Below are 14044 nucleotides of genomic sequence, written 5' to 3' on the forward strand. Positions count from 1 at the left end.
CAGTTCAGCAGCAGTAGGACCTGAAAGCATTGCTTTGTTTATGGTACTCTTTAATAGAAGACACAGTCAGAATGATTCCTTCCGCAAATAAAATCTACTATATTTGTCTTTAATTTGGGGTCCTTTCCTAAAATTCCCAAAATAACATTTCCACCAAAAAGATGGATTATCAAAGTATTTTCACTAATGAACCAATTTTTCAAGTATCAACCCAAGGAGAACTTGTGTCTAGTAAAAATACTTGTGGAGGCTTTTTTTTTGTTTTACTTATCCTAAGCTAGTAAGTTTGGAAATTGAACAACAACTTTAAGTACTGCTTGGTTTGGGGTTTTTTTTAACTGTCTGGCTTCTCCTGAGTTATTTGAAAGTGAAGCTTTTTGTGCTGTTCATTATCAGACCTGAGTAAATCTTTCAGAACATGAGATTCTCATTTATTTTTCTCTATTTCAATCAGCTGTACAGCAAACTGCAGAATATCTCCTCTTGCAGAAGATACAGGTTTGTGACAAGAAAACAGTAAATAATATTTGTTTTAGACCTGTGTCCCATAAGGTATCTGAGTTTTGACATTCTGCTCAATGCAGAAATTCTGAAAACCGTTTGTCATTTACCCCATTAGAGGGACATGAGAAGTTCCTTTGTCCCAGGCATGGATACGTGAGCAGACATCTCCAGACTCTATCCTTGGAGGTGTAACTACAAGTGTCTTGTTAGGAAACCTTTTTTTAGAATGATCTGGTGGAGTTGCTTTTGGTATCCTTACAGGTAAACTGGTGCAATTGGCTTGTGATGGAGTGCTTAGAAAGCTGCTACCAGTTTCATGGTTTCACTTCATGTGGCAAGGCAGCATTAGGCCTGCTGGGCAGTTTGTTCTTGATTCTGCTGAGATACTCTTAAGTGAGGAAAAAAAATTAAAATCTTTACATCATGTCCTTAATTTAGACATTTTTTGTAGTTCTTCAGTGTCTTCTACGATTTGAAATTCTGCTGATCCTCTTAAACAACAAGGGCTGGAAAATATGTCAAACCTTCTTCGGAGGTGGCTTTCTCAAAGTAATGCTAGGAAAATGAGGAGCTAAAACACGAAAAGGAAGGCAAGTTGGTCTTGCAGTGACTAAGGAAAAAGAAGAAACAAAACAAAATGAAAGACAGGACTGTTGTACCTTGATGGAACTTTACTACTGTTGCTTACACACTGTTGTACATGGAACCTTGGAGGAAATACTCTGGGCTGCACTGTTCCTCAGCACAGTCCCCCATATGCCTCAGTTACTGTTGGAAGGGAACCCAGGACAAAAAAGCATAGCGGGTGTCAATATTCTTTGGAAGTAAAATTTGCATCTGTAGAACTGCTGCCATGATTCAATGGCAATCACAAAATGGAGTAAATGCGCAGTTAATCTCTTCTCTGGCTGCACAAATCCATTTCTGGAAAAAAGCAAACGTTCACATTTTGGGCATCCTTCCCTTCACTCCCTCTTTTGTTCAGTGTCTGAAAAAGTACAGGAACTCACAGCACAGAAACTATGACTTACCAGGGAGGCAAAACATATTTCTAAATCTCCCTGTGTCCCACTTTCTCCAGCTGAAAAATTTAGACAAAAATATTTCCTGAACCCAAAAGAGTGCTGTTAGGTAATATCCAATAAAACAATGTCAGGGAATGTTGGGGTTTTTTTTAAGTGCTGGTGAAAAACGGTAACAAAATATTATTATTTATTAATCAAATAACCAATTATTTATTCATCAAAGGAAATGAACTCAGAGCTCCTGCTACCTACATCATGTCTTGATTCTCTATTTCATATCCTGGAATTTGTAATTAAGAAAATGAATAACACTGATTTGTCTAGGAGATGAAAAAATGTCTCGTTGTAAAAATGTAACAAAATTATAATATTCACTATAAAAGTGATCCAGAATGAAAATCTGAATTAGGTGGAAACTGTCATGGATCTCATATCATTGACAATATTCACAATCATATATAAAGTCACTTCCAAGATAAACAATTTTTTTGTGAACAATAATGCTTTTATACTCCATTTCTATCAGAAATAGATTCTGTGATGTCAAAAAAACCATTCCAGTTCAGAGTGCAATTTTCCCTTTAGTGGTGACACTAATTTAATGTTTGTCTTTGCTTTATCTGGCTCTCTTTTCATGACATTTGGGGGAATTTAACCTTTGAGACCTTAAACTCTGAGCTGAATTTGACTGAAATTGGCCAATTGGTACAAAAGTTATTGTGGAGGAAGGGACAATTGTTTGCCAGATGTACAAACAGGCAAGGCAGTCACACAGGCTCATTTTCTAAGACAGAAGATGAAAAATGTTGACTCCTTACTGAGTTAAGTTGTTGGTTTGTGTCATGCCTAGTCTTTCTGCCTCCTTTTTTTTTTTTTTCCAAATAAGGAACACACATATTCAGTTTGCCTGACATAAAAAGCATCACTGGCTCCCACAGTGAGGTAAAGCAATAAACATCTCCCCATCTTATATTGTACTCACTGAGCAAGGTGATCCTGCACACATAGTAGGCAGTCTGTTTCCTCCTTTTAACCAGATGACAACATGTCATTCTTTCCTTTGGCACTTTCATCTCCTACATCTCTGACAGGGATAGGTTGGAAGCAGGTCTGTCCCGGTTTTGGTTGGGATAATTTTCCTCCCTGTAGCTGGCATAGTGCTGTGTTTTGGATTTGAGAAGATTATTGATAGTACCCCAATGTTTTAGTTGTTGGTAAGTAGTACTTTTCAGTAAGTAAGTAAGACTTTTCAGCTTCTCCTGCTCTGCCAGGTGCACAAGAAGCTGGGAGGGGGCACAGCCAGGACAGCTGACCCCAACTGGCCACAGGGCTATTCCAGACCATATGATGTCATGCTCAGTGTATAAAGCTGGGGGGAATTGGCCAGGGAGGAGGGACCAGTACTCGGGAACTTGCTAGGCATCGCTTGGTGGCTGATGAGCAATTTCACTGTACATCACTTGTTTTGTATATTCTATTATTATTATTATTATTATTATTATTAATTATTTCCCTTCCTTTTCTGCCCTATTAAACTGTCTTTATCTCTACCCACAAATTTCACTATTTCTCCCCAGTTTTTTCCCCCATCCCACTGGGGAGTGGGGGGAGTGAACGAACAGCTGTGTGGTGTTTAGCTGCCTGCTGGGTTAAACCACAACAAGGTCTTATGAATTTAAGAAGTGATAGTCTTTGACCATAAATGTGTGCAAACAAAACACAGGGAGGTTCAAAACCATAATTGTGTGCTTAGGGGAAAGATGGAGGAACAAGTGCTGTCCCTCCTAGGCATCGTGAGAGAAACTGAAAAATGCTGCAGATAACTCTCAAGACCATCTTCCTGAGTTCTGAAACAATGCAACACAGGAACTGCCACAACTGATCCAAAACCAGGTCTGCCTACTTAATTTGTTGTGCCATCCAGCCTGCCGAACTCCAGAATTTTCTCAGAATAATATGCAAATCCACAAGGTTCGCTTATCAATGCATGAACAATTTAAAATGTTCAGAAGAGAAATGTCCACACTAAGCAAAATGACTTAGTAACTGGGATTTTTTTGTGTGTAAGAATGGAGGTTTAAATAATTTTATCATTATTCTCTTATTCATATAAACATTTTTTGTATCCTGCGAAGCTTCTCATACTGGGTGCATTTCATCAGTTAATGATGTTGCATGCAATTATAATACCATTTCTCATCATCAAATTTGTCATACTTAAAATTATCTTCAGCTGATAATTTAATATCTCCTTGCTATTGTATTATGAAAAAGTCTGCACAGAGGTGCTCTGGATGTCTCTTTTAAACTATTCATTATTTTGTCCCATTTGATTCATTTTCAGTGTGAATTAAATAGTTCCAGTCATCTCATTCACTCTTTCTCCTAACTTCCTACTGAAATGACCATATTTCTAATGATCTACATTGATTCTTTGTGTAACTGCTTATTTTCAGTGATCCACCCTCTTGGAGCTCCATAATGTGCTGTCATACAAGTTCCTTCCCCTTTCAGCAGATGCAAACATTTGCCCATGCAATCAGGACGATGCACTGTGATTCACACACAATTCACATCTCTAGAACTCTCAAAGCCACCAATTTTTGCTGGGACAAATAAAAACCTATTCCAAATGCCTATACAGGACATGGAATTGCTATTATGCACATACCACCATCGGTACATGTCAAATCCACATACATGCATCTATATATACATACAGTTTTCCTTGCAAACAGTTGGGAGCAATTGTATTTCTATTTGTATTTTTGCATGTGTCTTCAATGTATAAAGAGTAACCTTAGGATTTTATGGAAGTCTTTGCTTCCAGCTCTGGTTGACTGACCAGCACATATTCTAAAGGAAAACAAAGATCTGCAGTTAGCTGTGTACTGAATACAAAAATTAAGGTCTTTCCATATAATTATCAATCAATGCAAACACTGGCACTGCTAAAGCAAGAGATATGTATAAAAAAAATACGAATGAAATTCCAAAATGAAAGCAGGGGACAAGAAAACAGGTAAGTAGCAACTTGTGAATTGAGCAAGTATGGATGGAGGGATGGAAAGCTGCAGACTGAAGACATTGACCAGTTCTCAGTTCCCAGATACTTAAAATGCAATAAACAAGAAGTGTTTTCTGAACTGCGGAAGTCTGCTATGCAGGCAGCTGGTCCAATAGACTGACAGAAACAAAATGTTATCTGTCTGCTATATCTCTGTTCTTTTTAGATATTGACCCAACATCCAGGAATGAAACCTATGTAGTAAAGGCTCCCACCTTTATCACAAGTGCAGATGCCTACCAGAGAAGCTAAGGTGGCTTCCTAAATCTTGACAGCGTTTAAATTACAGAGAAGTTATGTTGGTGTGTTTTGGAAGTCCTCCCCCAAGGGAAATCAATGGAACTAAGGAAGTCTAAGGTAAGACCAATGACTTTTTGAAAAACAATGGGATGCATTAATGGTGAGGGTCAGACAGGGCATATTAGAGATTAATCTTAATAATTGCCTTATTTATAACTGACTGATAAACTTGCTAACTCTGCAGATCATGAAGGGGATAGTTATTTCTCTATGTTATCTACTTCCTATTACTATTTAATTCCTATTATTTAACCTATTACTTATGCAGATTAGGGTCTTCACATTGCCCAATAACAGTTTCATTTCTTTGGCATCTTTTAGACCATTTGGAAATCTGGATAGGTTATATTCTTCAGATATCCTTATGTGATCATCCTTGTTCTTGTAAAGGACTCCAACAACAGCTCTGTGAAGCAAGATTTCAGACCCCAGTTCCTTGAACTCTGCAGCATGTATCAGATCATCCTGATGAGAAATTTTTCATTTGGTCTTTTTGTTCCACATTCGTTCAGCATGAGCAAGACCCTCTGATAAGTCCTGCACAGAGAAAAGGTCTTTTGGAGAGTCCTTCCTATGCTCCTCCACAGGGAGAACAGATGGAAAATATTTGCTGTCTTTTCCTGCTATAACTTTATCTCCTCTGAACATTCCTTCTATGCCTTGGTTAATTACTGGCCCTAATGGTGCTTTGGCAAGTTTCCTGATCCTGATGTGTTTAAAATAGGGTTTATTAATTTTACGTCTTTTGGACACTGTCTTTCAAGCTCCTTCTTCTCTGCCTTTGTGTTTTTACTTTTCATCTTTGGTGTTCAGTATGGTGTCTTAAGTCTCCACAGAAATCTACCACACAGCTAATAGCATTCACATGAATTTCAGTTCTACCTGAAGGACAGATGCTCTCAGTACATACCTTTGCTGCTCCTGTGGAAAAGGAGTCAACAAAAACTGCTGCAAGACAAGTATAGACTTGCCTCCACTAACACTTCAGTGGTAGGAGAGAATTATGAGCAAGAAATTGGTATTTATATGGCTGAGGAGTAATGGCTGATTAATCAGCATTCTTATATTGGGGAAAAGCTGGATGAAGTTGATCATTGGGCAGTAACAACTCTTGCTGTGTGGACCAGAACCAGCGCAATTACTTACGTTTTGGACAACTGACACCTCTGTAACTGTGACAGATCCATAGTGTGGAGGGTAAGATGACATTAAAAATCAAAAGGACAAATCAAATACAGTCTCACATTTAATTAGTGCTTTACTTAACCTTATGACTTTAGATGTCTCACTCGTGATTTTGAATTAGGGTTGGCAACTCTGGTATTGCATGTTTAAAATGATGAAGGCTTCTTAAAGTGTTTCCCAGCTTTCCTAGGTTTTTGCTATGACTTTCAGACCTGTGCTGACATACATACTTAGTTGACAGTAGAATGCAGGAAAAATTGTATCTGATTCCAGAAACTATTTAATTGTTGTGGTTTTTTTTAATGTTTCTTCCTTAATTATTTTGTATTTCTGTATATGCAGAATGTTTTTTAATTCTAGTCATTATGCAGTGCCAAAATTATAATTTTGATAGGTTTGGCAATTATTTTTTTCACTGCTGATAGTGGCTTTTATTATTTTAAGTATCATTAATAAAATATAACATAAACAGTTTTTCTATCAAAACCCTATTAACAGACTTTGGGAAAACACAAAGGGGAGCACAAGGCAGGGCAAAAAAATGTCTTTCATTGGCATATATTGTTGCGAGACAATGAAATCTGAATATTGCCTATCCTGATCCCCATTGGGATCCCTGAGTCCACAGAATGATCCTAATTGAATTTTCCCTGCCTAAATGGAGTATGCCCTGTTGTGAACCTGCTTTGAGCATGATGACAGGATGGGACGTCTCAGAGCATCACTTCTGTGAGACCCAGGGCCTTCCTTCTATTACCTCTATTATCTAAACAAATAACCTTGGACAAATCAATTTACATTAATCCAACCTAGTGGTTTAAACCTCTCTCCTTTCCTTAAAAATGTCTCAATCAAGTTTCTAGTGAAATTGCTTGAACATTTATCTCTTAAAATGTGCCCGTGCATAACAAGATAAATCTGTAATATTTTATTAAAAATATAGAGATGTTTAAAAGAGTAAATTAATGTATGGGTCATAGCAAGTTCTTTCTGCTCTGTAACACAAGCTCAGAATCCTTTAGCAACACTTGTATTTTTATTTATGCTAAAATGAGTTGGCAAAGTGAGATTAATCTTGGATTTTTTTCTGTTTTCTTCTTTCATTCATCACATGAAGAACTTGGTTTTTCAACATTTTGTTGTATAAAATTAAAAATCTGCACCCATAGTGGGCTTCAGCCATGTTTACTGCAGTAATCACACAAGATTAGTTCTTTATGATGTTTCTTGTGTAAATGCACTTGAAATAGATAGCTGTATGAACAATGATTATTTAAATTTATGAGGAAGTTGTTTGAAACTTAATGAATTTCATTACTCCATTAGATAATATTACATTTTTCAAGTCTTTCCTTTTTTTTTAATGTATAAAGGATTTTATCTAGAAAATAATCTAATTTAGCTTTCTTTTATTTTGAAAATTACAGATCAGTGCATTATTATTTTCATGCATGCCCTGAGTTAATCCATAATCCTCTGTTTGTGTAATAATTCTAGTGTTTTATAGAAATTATAATAGTTTTATGCATGGGAATAATCCTGTTGTCAAGTTAAGCTCTTATATATTGTCTATTTTTGCTCGTTTTCTTCTGATTTTGTATTCAATGAGTAGAGACAATGGACTGACAAGGGATGCTAGAGAAAGCATTTAAGAATTAACAATGTTTAGCAAACAATGAAATCAATATTTAAAATTATGTATATATAGAGAGAGAATTGTGTTCTTAATGTTTCTACCTGCTGAAGTTTTTGTATTCAAGATATGAGTTTACAATCATACATCTCACTCTTTGCCTAAATTGTTCATTTTCCTGCTTTTGTGAAGATGCTAACCTGTATATTTCTAGCACTGGTCAACTCAATATAATGTCTATAAGTTTACAAAATGTTTTGTATGAAGCTGTCTGGCATGTTCAGAAGAGTAAGCATGCATTTCTGAAAATAGGAACTGAGGAATGATAAGCTACTTGGATGACATCCTTTTAAATTCCGCTATGTTTTGTTTTCAGGTTTTTATTCCATGAAGTTTCTATGACAATATTGCAAATAGTTTGAATTGCCCAATTCCAGTTGAGATTTGGGCTTAGATACATTGACTTGCAAAGAAAAAATGGTTTGCAATGCAACTGAATTTCACACCTAGGAGAGGCTGTTATTAAAAAAAAAAAAAATCAGCATGTTGACTTGCTTAGCACGTTTTATGCAGGCTATAAGACAGTGCACAATATAGTATTTCAAAGACCTTATCTTTCTGATTTTTATGGCTAGGGCTTCATGCTGAATACTCAGAATGGTTAAGTGCCAAATGCCCCTCCGTCAATCATCTAGGCCAACCCCCCTGCCATGGGCAGGGACATCTTCAACTAGATCAGGTTGCTCAAAGTCGCATCCAACCTGACCTTGAACAATTCCAATGATGGGCCATCCACATTTTGTCTGAGCAGCTTGTTCCAGTATCTCACCACCCTCATCATAAAAAATTTATTCCTTATGTCCAATCTAAATCTACTTTCTTTCAGTTGAAAACTTTGCCCCTTATTGCATCACTACAGGCCTCTCTCTGTGTCTTTTTTATATGCCCCCTTTATATATTGAAAAGCTGTAATCAGGTCTCCCTGGAGCCTTCTCCAGGCTGAAGAACCCCAACTCTCTCAGCCTTTCTGCACAGGAGAGGTGTTCCATCCCTCTGATCATTTTTGTGGCCCTCCTCTGGACCCACTTGGTTGTCTTATCCCTTCTGAGTTAGAACAAAGAAATTGTAGACTTGTCACAAATATTTTTTACAGACACAATAGAAATTCAAAGATTTGTCTAAAACGTGAAAAACTGAACCTGTCATTGCCATGTTTGTACTCTTACAGCTCTTTTTATCACTCCTGAAAAAGGAAGGATTTCTGTTCTCCCCAGTCAGTTCAGCTCTGACTACATTTTGTCAGAGTGACACTAGGATGCTCTTCAGCAACCTTTCTTCCCCATGCCCAAGCTCTGACTCTGGATTGCATGGGACAATCAGCACCTCAAACACATTTTTCCTGTGTTCTGGTACAAAGATGAACCTTGAAAACCCTACTGAAGTCCTTCCAGAAATATCTCAGTAGTTAGAGACAATGAGTGGAGTGAGAATGGACCCAGCTAGCAGAGCTGCAATCACCCTTGCCCGCACCAGGCTTAGTACTGACATGGCTCAATAGCTTCATATAAATCTTGCTCTAGTAGCTCTGCACAGCCTTGCAGGCTGCAGTGCAGGCATAAGCCAAAATTATTATCATAAAAACCTCAGCTGATTCCTTTGTGCTGCACTCCAGTCTCTATAGGGAAAGTTTTATCACTTCCCTCATATTTTAATTGTATCCATTCTACAGCTGGTAGCAAGATGTCCAAACAAATGACATGAGTTGACAAGCCTTTCAAAAGATTGAAGTGACTGGGTTATATCTGTTGGTATGAGACAGAAGAAAAGGAGAGTAAATGAGAAGAAAAAGTAAAACCAGTTTCTTCCCATGCACTTTTCTCCCAAATAAATCAAAAAGGTGAAGATTGTATAACCTCTCTAGCCTCCTGCCTGTTTATCCAGTAAATCTATACCAGTAGGAGATTTATTAATTTAACTGTGGTCTTGTGTATAAGAATGATATGAGTAGTCTAAGATCATATTTATTCATTTAATAGAGGGATTTATTGGCAATGCCTGATAACCATATTTTGTAGTTTAGATCATTGTTTTTCCTTCGTATTAATAGTTTCTCTCTATCTTTCTATTTAAATAAGACATCTCTGTAGTCCTGAATATCAACAAAAAAACTCTTTAACTGGATGACATAATTTGGCAATCAGCAAATTAGAACAGCATGTAGCTTCTGATGAAAAAAAATATTAAATGTGTGTCTCATAACTCTGCTGCTGAGGTTTAGTTAAACACATAACCTTTATTTGAACTTATCTCATTAATCATGGGCAAAAATGTAGCTATTTCACATATGGGACTGCGGAAAAAGATAGCATGGTCATTTACCACTGCAGAGTGCTGACTCCCCAAAGAAGAAAGATAATTTCTGTAGGGAGAGTTGACAAGGCACAGGTTAAATACCCATACTGGCTTTTCCCTGGAAAGTTCATGAAAATTACCACTTTTTTTTTCCCCCTGATAAATTACAAAAAGTTCTCCTTATTAGAGGTTGTTAAAAGTTGTTAATAAGAGCTCAAATTTTTCAGGATTTTTTTCTTTTCAATGTGACAGCAGTTTCCTATTATGGTCCCCAAAAAGATTCTCCTTCCTTTTGCAGTCATTCCCTCATTTTTGCTTCTACTTAAATCTGCAGTCTTCAGTTTCACACAGACAACTAGGAGTTCAATAGTTTCTCAGGCAATAGGTTTTTACCCAGTTTGGTATCCCACTAGCTCATAGTTTTCCCGTCTCAGGTTTTGCAGCATCCACCAGCCACCATTCACTTGGCATGTTCCAGCGGTCATTCGTTCCTGAGTGTTAGAGGCTGACTTGCTGCTATACATGGGGTCTTGCTAGATGCTGTGACCTTAAAGAAAGCAATGCCCTGACAGTTTCAAAAATGACCCTACACTACTGAAACACTCTCTCTATAAACCCTGCCCTGAGGGGCAAGCACAGTACAGTGTTACACTGAAGTGTTGCCATTTCCTTCCGCCTAAAAATACACAAGGTCCAGGATTCTCCTAACGTATCAAATCCCTGGCTCAGTCCACTGTGACATATGTGGAGATTAAATTTCATCCTCCTGATGATGTGGGAATTTGGGAAATTAACATTCAAAGCTTCTAATTATAAGAGGAATGGTGTGCCTGTCAATTTTAAATGATGACATGTGTGATAAGACCGTGATCTGACTGAGTTTACTTAGGAACCCAAAGCATGTGTATGTTAGATATATACACTTGCCACTAATCATCCCCTCAAGGTACCTCTCATAGGCTGCCCTCCCTCCATGAGGAATGTATATTTGGGCTGTAGTCGAGACATGAGGCTACACAATCATATGATATAGTGGACAGAGCCGGGGGTACAACCACTTCCTTCTTCTTCATTTTTTTTGCTCCAGTTAATGACAATGCTGTAAGTGTAAATTGCTCTAAAAACTTGTGGTATCTTGAACACCAAGCTCTGGAAGTACAAAACAATCATAGAATCATAGAATCATTCAGGTTGGAAAAGACCCTAAGACCACTGAGTCCAACCTTAAACCTAACACTGCCAAGTCCACCATTAAACCATGTCCCTACGTGCCACATCTACCCCTCTTTTAAATATCGCCAGGGATGGGGACTCGGCCACTTGCATGGCCAGCCCGTTGCAGTGCTTGATAATCCTTTCGGTGAAGAAATTTTTCCTGTTATCCAAGCTAAACCTCCCCTGGTGCGACCTGAGGCCATTTCCCCTTGTCCTGTCACTAGTATTCTAATAGTACTAGAAACATCACGGTTTTGGCTATGTATGGCCCCTGTGCCACTGGTAAACTGGGATGATAGGAGCAAAGACTTGACTCTGCATTATCAGGTGTATGTTGCAGCCAGGGTTTGAGGTCTTCTGCAGGAACTGCTTCACCAACTATCTGGAAAACAAGGATTCAATCCCTAAGTCTGTCTCATTCCAGTTGAGTGATCCAATTTACAAGGCTGTGGAGTCAACAGCTTTCCTGTTGGTCTCAGTGAATGTTGACATGTTGATGTGACATGGCAGAGTACCAGTGAGGCGGAGAATACTGCCTACAATACTCCCTCCCGGATGGAGAATCACGTCTGTCCTCTAAGACAGAAAGAATATGCATTGGAGTAAGGGTCTCCACAGTCTCTGGTAACAGTTCTTACCATGGGTTTTCAGCCTCTAGGACTGTGCTTTCTCTTGCCGTTTGCAGAAAGAGAGCTGAGTACAGTTATCACTTAAAAAAAAAAAAAATAATAATTGTGGAAGTAGCTGCCTTTTTTCTGGTTTTCAAGACAAGAATCTTACATGGTCAACATGACCACAACACTCTTGCATGCTACTTCCAGGACTTAGGTGACTCCCAGTTTCCAAATATTGCTTTTTTTTTTTTTTTTCTTTTTTTTCCTTTCTGGCCAGCCAGAAGGAAATCAGGGATTAATCTGCAATGACAGAATATTTAGCCAACATTTGAATGAGCCTGGCAGGTGTGAGTCAGCTGCTGTTTTCACACACTGCCCAGGCAGCTGCAAGTCCATAAAGCACCTCAAAGCCACATACTGAGAACTACCCATGTGTCCTGTTGCCGGGGACAGTCATAGTCTCTGTTTTGTTTTCAACATGTTACTGCACATGAATACCATACTCAAAATAATACTATAGCCACGATAGTAGTATAATAATACTAGCCACAAGGTGATGGGTTGGGAATTTTTTTGATCAAAGTAATAATAACCACAAGATGATGTTCTTTTCCTGTCTCATAAACACGATCAGGTTCCTACTCTGCAACTTCCTGCATATGCACTGGGTGCCAGTACCAAAAGCTATAAGAAGAGAAAGCAAGGCTAAACCATGCAGCTGCCAAAGTGTGTGCATGCATCAGTGAATTCACAGAAAGCTCTGAAACTCCACTGCAAGCCCATAGCTGGTGACTGCAACATGTACATCCCTGCAGACTCTGGAGATGGCTGTACTTAAACCTGTTCAAGTTACCTAAATCAAGTCAGGAGTGTGGACAGCAGGTGATGTCACCTGCAGATTTTCAAAGAGAAATCTAGCTGGGAAAGACTGGCACGGATAACCACTGAGGGGTTCATATTAGCATGAGCAGAGGCTTCAGGCTGCAGAAGAAAGATGCTGAAATAGCCCATCCTCTGACCAGCTTGGCCAGCACTGGCAATTTGTCAAGACCCTCAGAATTTGGCTGCGATAGCTTGTGGTAGCCTGTTTTGGCAGAGTCGTTCCAACCCACCTCCCAGCTGCCTTGTGTCATGACTGAAACTGTGTTTATCCAAAACAGCATATTTATAGTTTTGTGAATACCAAATTCATTATTTTCTCCCTTTTTGCTTGGTGCTTGTGAGGACTCAAAAAGAACAGCAATGCCTTATAGAAGTCTTTAACATAACTTACATTGTATCTGTTATAATAGATCAATGGGATGGTGTGGTAGTTTGATCTTGGCTGGATGCCAGGTGCCACCAAACTGGTCTATCGCTCTCGCGGGGAGAGAATGAGATGGGAAAAAAAAAAAACCAAAACCAAAAACCAAACAAAAAAAACCCCAAAACCACCATGCTGGTGGGTCCCTATCATGGGGATACCATGGTGTAAGGGAGGTGATAACTGTCCTAGGAATCTGCCCAAATCCTTCCACACACCCTACCGCCCAGGGAGTGGCCACCTCAAGGCACGTCTCAGGATCATCTCACCTAGAGGTTATCTTCTCTTACACCAGGATGATATGGACCTGTTGTTTTCCTTGCCTACTCGACCCAAGAGTTGAAGAGTTGCTTTGGTTTTCTTTTTTTTTTTTTTTTTTCCATCTCATTCTCTCCTTGCCTGTCCTGCTGGAGAGGGGAGCGATAGAGCGGCTTGGTGGCACCTGGCATCCAGCCAAGATCAAAACACCTCAGTCTTTTTGGGCGCCCAACGTGGGGCTCGAACCCACGACCCTGGGATTAAGAGTCCCATGCTCTACCAACTGAGCTAGCTGGGCTACACATTGCTTCCAGGCTGTTAGAATATGACGCTGGAGCACTTTGAATCACCTTCCTCCACATGGCCCGTGTGCATGGGACATCTTCTGGATCGTTGGAGACCTGATCATCGTCTAGATCACTGTAGACAACTTCCAGCACTGCTAGTTCTCTCAGGTACTGGATGCCTTCATCTGCAGTAGTCCACTTTCCTGGGGAGTTCACAAGATCTTCCTTGAATGGATATCTTGCCCTCACACTTGAGACGAGCCGTCTCCAGAGACTGCAAATGGCTGCCTTTCTTCCAATT

General features: G+C 39.0%; 1 non-coding gene across 1 annotated transcript; it reads right to left on the bottom strand.

The window, feature by feature from the left end:
• Positions 1–13681: 13681 nt before the first annotated feature.
• TRNAK-CUU lies at positions 13682–13754 on the bottom strand. Its single transcript has one exon. It is a non-coding gene; the product is annotated as a tRNA-Lys (tRNA).
• Between the last annotated feature and the right edge of the window lie 290 nt (positions 13755–14044).

Source organism: Egretta garzetta, unplaced genomic scaffold, assembly GCF_000687185.1.
Source record: "Egretta garzetta isolate BGI_Z169 unplaced genomic scaffold, ASM68718v1 scaffold88, whole genome shotgun sequence".
Lineage (NCBI taxonomy): Eukaryota > Metazoa > Chordata > Aves > Pelecaniformes > Ardeidae > Egretta > Egretta garzetta.